The sequence below is a fragment of the Mustela putorius genome, unplaced genomic scaffold, assembly GCF_011764305.1.
Source record: "Mustela putorius furo isolate JIRA1106 unplaced genomic scaffold, ASM1176430v1.1 tig00000242_pilon_pilon_pilon, whole genome shotgun sequence".
Lineage (NCBI taxonomy): Eukaryota > Metazoa > Chordata > Mammalia > Carnivora > Mustelidae > Mustela > Mustela putorius.
The window spans coordinates 6,154,890-6,161,518 of NW_025421325.1; positions in this window are offsets into that span (position 1 = coordinate 6,154,890).

A 6,629-nucleotide genomic window follows, 5' to 3' on the forward strand; every position below is an offset into this window, starting at 1 on the left:
AAGAAAATTTCCTGTAGATCATAATATAGATTACTTAAGTTAATCAAAAGGATTTTAATTAATGATTTAATTTAAAGTTTTAGCGTAGTTGAACTGTGGCCCTGAATCATGGATCTTAATCTCTCTGAAGAGCCCCAGCTGTAGCTACAGCATCTGGCCTGTGTTGAGCCTTTAGTAATTCTTTTCTCTTTGTTTCTCAACTCCATACCGTTTTGATATCAAATATTTTTATTTAATCATTCCAGATTCTGCTTTTATAGATGAGGAAATTGAAACCTGAAAAAATAATTTGGTTAAAATCTCAGAACCAAAACCAAAATGCAGTAGTTCCCTGTCACCTAGTCCTTGTGTTTCTATCACCACACTGCTTCTTTTCTATACTCCATTAAAAAAAAAAAAATGCTGTTGTTTTTTCCCCTTGAGTTTAGAGGCCTGAGGGTGAAAAAGTTCAGAGAATTTGCTGAATCTATGTTGATAGCTCTGTTCCCAAGATCTCTCCTGAGAACACTGTTACTAATACAACACTTGGACTCTCTGGCTTGGTAATTCTGTACCACTGTAACACAGAGGTTCCAGTGGAGTTCTAAGGAAAATATTTGAAACAACTTGAATATGCCCAAAGTGCTGAAAGTACCTACTGGTTTTTCTCCTATATGACCTGATTCATTTTTCATTTCTGGGGTATAATAAATCTAAAAGGGGTAAAATTAGACAAGGCTCTTATAAAGAATAAGAAAAAGATGCCTGCAGATTTAAATTTAAACTTTAAGTTGTTAATATTGTATACTTTTCTTTAAAGTTTTTTAAAACTTTTTAATATTTATTTGACAGACAGAGATCACAAGTAGGCAGAGAGGCAGACAGAGAGAAAGGAGGGAGCAGGGTCCCCACCCATCAGAGAGCCCGATGCGTGGCTTGATCCCAGGACCCTAGGATCATGACCTGAGCCGAAGGCAGAGGCTTAACCCACTGAGCCACCCACACACCCCAATGTTGTATACTTTTTTGTGTAGTTTACAAGCTATATAAATTTAAACAATTTTCAGAACAAAAAAAACTTTTTAAGTGAATCTTTTTTTTTTTTTTCTTCAAGATTTTATTTATTTCTTTGACAGAGAGAGAGATCACAAGTAGGCAGAGAGACTGGTGGGGGACGGGGCGGGGGTGCGGAAGAAGACTCTGTGCTGAGCAGAGAGCCCGATGCAGGGCTCTGTCCCAGGACCCTGAGATCATGACTTGAGCTGAAGGCAGAGGCTTAACCCACTGAGCCACCCAGGCACAAAATTTTTAAATTTTTAAAAACAAAAATTTTTAAAGTCACTTTTCCTAGAACAGACAATCACGGCATACCTGAATCCTGATTTATCTTCTCCACACACAGTTAATACAAAGCTGGGACTAAATGTCACTTGTCTTTTCAGAAAAGAACTTCACTTAACAATTCACCTGCTTTTCACTTAAATGTATTATTTTCATTGTTCTTGCCATTCTAAATTTCTACGGTTGCAACAATGTTTTCCCTTCTGTCTACTTCAACAAACAACAAATCTTATATTGAATTTGGGACATTGATTCACTTCACTATTGAAAGGTTTGATTCAGGATAGAGTAGGACAATGAATAAACCAAGACCTGAGGGTTTCATGTTGCCTGCCTGACTTCTCATTTGGACCTAAGGTCGAATGTAAAACCTCCCACTTACAGTATACAAAGCAGAATGATTGGGAGGAGGAGAAGAATAGGGGAGGAGAACTGAAGAAGAGCTTTCCGAGCAAACACCTCAGATGTGGAGAGAAGCCCTTTTCAATCATTGACTCATTAGGGACCCAGTAGAGACTGACAGAGAGAGATTTGTTCCTTAGCGGAGGTAGCACCCATATCTGCCAACGGATTCACAGTTCAATGGTGGTCTGGATCTTTGGGGATACCTAGAGCTACCTAGCTAAGTCCAGCATGACATAAGGCAGTCAAAAAGCTACACTAATTGCTGAGAATTCCTACTGCCAGAGGAGAGAACTAGGTTGGGGACCATGGTTTGCAGACAGTAAGTTCTCAGAAAAAAAATTCATTCAGTGGAATAAATTAAATCTAGCTCTAGTTATATGCTACCTTGCAAAAGACATTTCAATTCTCTAAATCTCAGTTTGTACTATCCATAAAATGAGACTGACACGTCATTTGAATTTATTTTGTGGATGAAAGAAAATTGTGCATGCAAATGCATTTAGCAAATTCTAAAGTGTCCCCCAACTATAAAGAATGACTAGAAAGGCGCCTCCATGCTACTACTTCTGGATATGCCCAGGCATTAGCTTTGTGGTCACAACATATCAATGACAATTTTCTCATTGGCATTCTTCTATGCAATAAAATAGGGAAGTCAACATTTCCAGGACTATGCAATTTATCTGTAGAACTAAAACATAATGAAGGAGTAAGGTGACTTAGAAACCTTTATTTTTCCTTTTGCAAAGCTTCAGCAAAATATTGCAGAGAGTCATCTGCTCACCATATGCTCACATGACCTCTTTATGCCATCACACCACAGGGGGTGGTGGAGATGTCTGGCATTTCTTCTTATAGGAGTGCTGATTCCATCGTGAGGAGTCCATCTTCATAATCTCATCTAACCCTAATTATCTCCCCCGAATCCAAGCAACATTACACTTAGGGCTTCCACATATGAATTTGGAGGGTGACAAACATTCAGTGCATAACAACTACCTAGTACCAATAAAGATATTCACATGTGGGGCGCCTGAGTGGCTCACTCAGGCATCTAACTCGATTTTGGCTCAGGTCATGGTCTCAGCATCGTGAGATCCAGCTCCAGGTCCAGCTTTGCTAGCAGGATGCAGTCTGCTTAAGATTCTCTCTCTTGGGCCCCCTGGGTGGCTCAGTGGGTTAAGCCGCTGCTTTTGGTTCGGGTCATGATCTCAGGGTCCTGGGAGCGAGTCCCGCATCGGGCTCTCTGCTCAGCAGGGAACCTGCTTCCCTCTCTCTCTCTGCCTGCCTCTCTGTCTACTTGTGATCTCTGTCAAATAAATAAATAAAATCTTAAAAAAAAAAAAAGATTCTCTCTCTCCTGCTGTCCCTCTCCCTGCTTGAGCTCTCGTGTGTGCTCTCTCTCTCTCAAAAAAAGTATTCAGATATTAACCGATTTGTGACTTGCTGTATCAGTTTCCAACTTGCTATAAACTAAAAGGGTATGTATATTTCAGAACTTGTTAATCAGCTATGGCTATTAGCAAGGCTCTCAAATTTTACAAAACTTTAAGAAGACATGAGGACATTTTTCATGACCTTGAATAAATGGAAAGGCTCAATATTGAAATATATGTTCATTTCTTCTGAGTTAATCCTAATGCAAGTTAAACATTTTGCAAAATAATTCAGATTTTTTTCTGTAAGAATAAATATGTATCAGGATGCCTGGGTGGCTCAGTTGGTTAAGCAGCTGCCTTCAGCTCAGGTCATGATCCCAGCGTCCTGGGATCGAGTCCCACATCGGGCTCTTTGCTTGGCAGGGAGTCTGCTTCTCCCTCTGCCTCTGCCTGTGTTCGCTCTCTCTCCCTCTCTCTCTCTCTGACAAATAAATAAAAAAATCTTAAAAAAAAAAGAATAAATATGTATCAGTATCTCAGAAAATTTTGAAAAATAAAAATAGAGTATTTGACATACACTCGAATTTTAAACAATATGGTGTGGGCAAAGAGAATTAATAGATCATCAAAAGAATAATATGTAATGTCTAGAAAAAATTTGCACATGATAAAAATGCATTTTAATCACTGGTGAAATAGATGTATTATTCAGTAACTGATATTAAATGGCTAACAATGTAAGATTAAAAAAAGACATCAAAATGAATCCTAAAAGAATTAAACTCTAAAAGAAATTAAGGAAATCAAGAAAGAAAAAAAAAATGAAGGAGGAAGGAAAGGAAGAAAGAAAGAAAAAGAGAAGGAAAACAGAAATTTGAAAACACTAGGAAAAAAAAAGTAAATGTAAATTTTAAATAGTATTTTAGTATTAGAAAACATACTAAAAGAAAAATCTTTTTTAAAAGGTATGACACTCAAAAATAGTTGAGTATAATATGCAAACAAGGAATCATGGAACACTACATCAAAAAGTAATGATGTACTGTATGATGACTAACATAAAAAATTATAAAAAAAAAGAATAGTTGAGTATAAAAATACTAATAAAGTATAGAAATATTGTCAACATCACTAGGAATCAAACACAAGAAAAAAAATGGGACATCTTTTGTGGGGAAGGGCCATCAATTAGACAAGATTATAAAGAATGTTAATACCGGGGCAACCTGGTGGCTCAGTGGGTTAAGCCTCTGCCTTTGGCTCAGGTCATGATCTCAGGGTCATGGAATCGAGCCCCAAATCGGGCTCTCTGCTCAGCTGGGAGCCTTCTTCCCCCTCTCTCTCTGCCTGCCTCTCTGCCTACTTATGATCTCTGCCTGTCAAATAAATAAATAAAAATCTTAAAAACAAAAAGAATGTTAATACCAAATGTAGGCAAGAACATAGAGAAATGGGTGCACTGCTGTGAGAAAAATAAATTGGTACATTTAGTTATTATAGTTGGTATATACTAAATACTAATAATTATCAAACTTCGAAGTGTTTTGTCTGTGTTAATACTCAGAATAATTCCAACTATTATCCTCCCCGTTTTATTGCTAGGAAAATTTAAGTATAGCTATAGCTAATAAATAACAACTAGGATTCAAACCCAAAATATATGACTTAAAAATGTTTTGTACATGATATAAATTTATCCTAACAAAATAAAAATATTCAGGATATTTGTTGCAGTGTATACAGCCCCACCATCCCTTATCCCAAACTCTGGGGACATATGTTTCAGAGTTAAGAATTTATCAGACTAGAAAAAAATAATATATGTGTATACTTTTCTTTTTTAAAGATTTTATTTATTTATTTGAGAGAGAGAGAATGTGAGTGCACAAGCAGCAGGGAGAGGGAGAAGCAGACTCCCCGCTGAGCAGGGAGCCCAACATGGGGCTCCATCCCAGAACCCTGGGATCATGACCTGAGCTGAAGGCAGCCCCTTAACCATCTGAGCCACCCAGGTGCCCTATGTGTATACTTCATATTATGTAACATTCCGAGGGGATACTAAAGCAGCATCCCACAAACATTAATAACTCTGCAGTGAAGCATACTCATATGAAGTCAGATATATAAAAGTTATAAATAGCTTAATAGCTCTGTCGTTTTTATTGACAAATTCATATCAGGTCAGCTTTTATTATCAGATAGATTACAAAACGGCTTTCAGAACAGCTCTTCATGTTTCAGAATGCAGATAAAAGATTTGGTCCTATCGCAGCTTAAAACAAAAGACTGGGAACTATTTGAGGGGTGCCTGGGTGGCTCAGTCCATTAAGCAACCGACTCTTGATTTCAACCCGGGTCATGATCTCAGGCTTGTGAGATAGAGCCCTGTGTAGGGCTCCGCACTCAGCGAGGAGGCTGCTTGAGATTCTCGCTCTCCCTCACCCTCTGCCCCTCCCCACCCCTGTCTCTCTCAAATGAATAAACAAATGTTAAAAAAGAAAAAAAGACAGTTTTTTTAGTAGAAAATACGTGTAATGTAGAGTGTAAGGTCAAGGTCCAAACTTCTTTTACTTGCACATATATGCAAATTTGCTTGCCTGAACTGGATATTTTCTAAATTTGACTTGCAAATTCTGGAACTAAAATCTCCTGTTCTTCGGATTCTCCTTGTTGAACATCTTACCATTCACTGCCAAGCTAGAAATTTCTTTGCCAAGTGAAACAGGATCTGTCGCGTAGTAAGGAATTGGTGAAAAACTAGATTTGCTGGTTTAATCTACTACAGATTGCATGTTTATCTCCATGCATTAGCCCAATTTAAGTTCAAAGAAGTCAGCTTCCTTGTTAAGAAAAGTCAGCCAATATGTCAGGGGGAAAAATTGAAAGGATAGGGCCCCACTTCAATCCACTTTTAGTTATTTTTTTCTTAGTCATCGAATCCAAGAAAATCATGTTTAATTGTTTTTTTTAAAGGTGGGGCTGTTGTATTATGCCTTCATATATATCTCCCCAGCAGTGCCTCTTAAATACAAATAGGCTGTCGATTAATTAAATATATGCTCAGTTGGAGAACTACATGCAAAGTTGCTGATAATCTTGTTTCCTGTACTCGCAATAAAAACAGGGTTTTTGTTTTGTTTTGTTTTCCCCTAACTTCCTCTTTGTATGCCACTGAACTCTCTTTATTAATGCAAAGTCATTGCCTGTGTTATTGGCTGACGCCACACCTTATTTTCTATGTTGCAAAATAGGTAACACGCATAGAGATAAGAGCCCCTTTCCTGTCACTACCTGCCCAGTTGGGAAACCATTTCCCCAAAAAGATCCAGAATGGTATCTCTTAACTTGCAGAGATAATTCCCTCACTTGTATACCCAGAAGTGAGTATTTAAGAGAATCTCATATTGTTTATGTGATCAACAATTAATTGCCAAATTAAATTAAACCAACAAATTAGTTACCGAAAAAGGAAACAAAACAAAGGAAATGATGACCAGACTCCGACTAATGCAGTGCTCCTACATT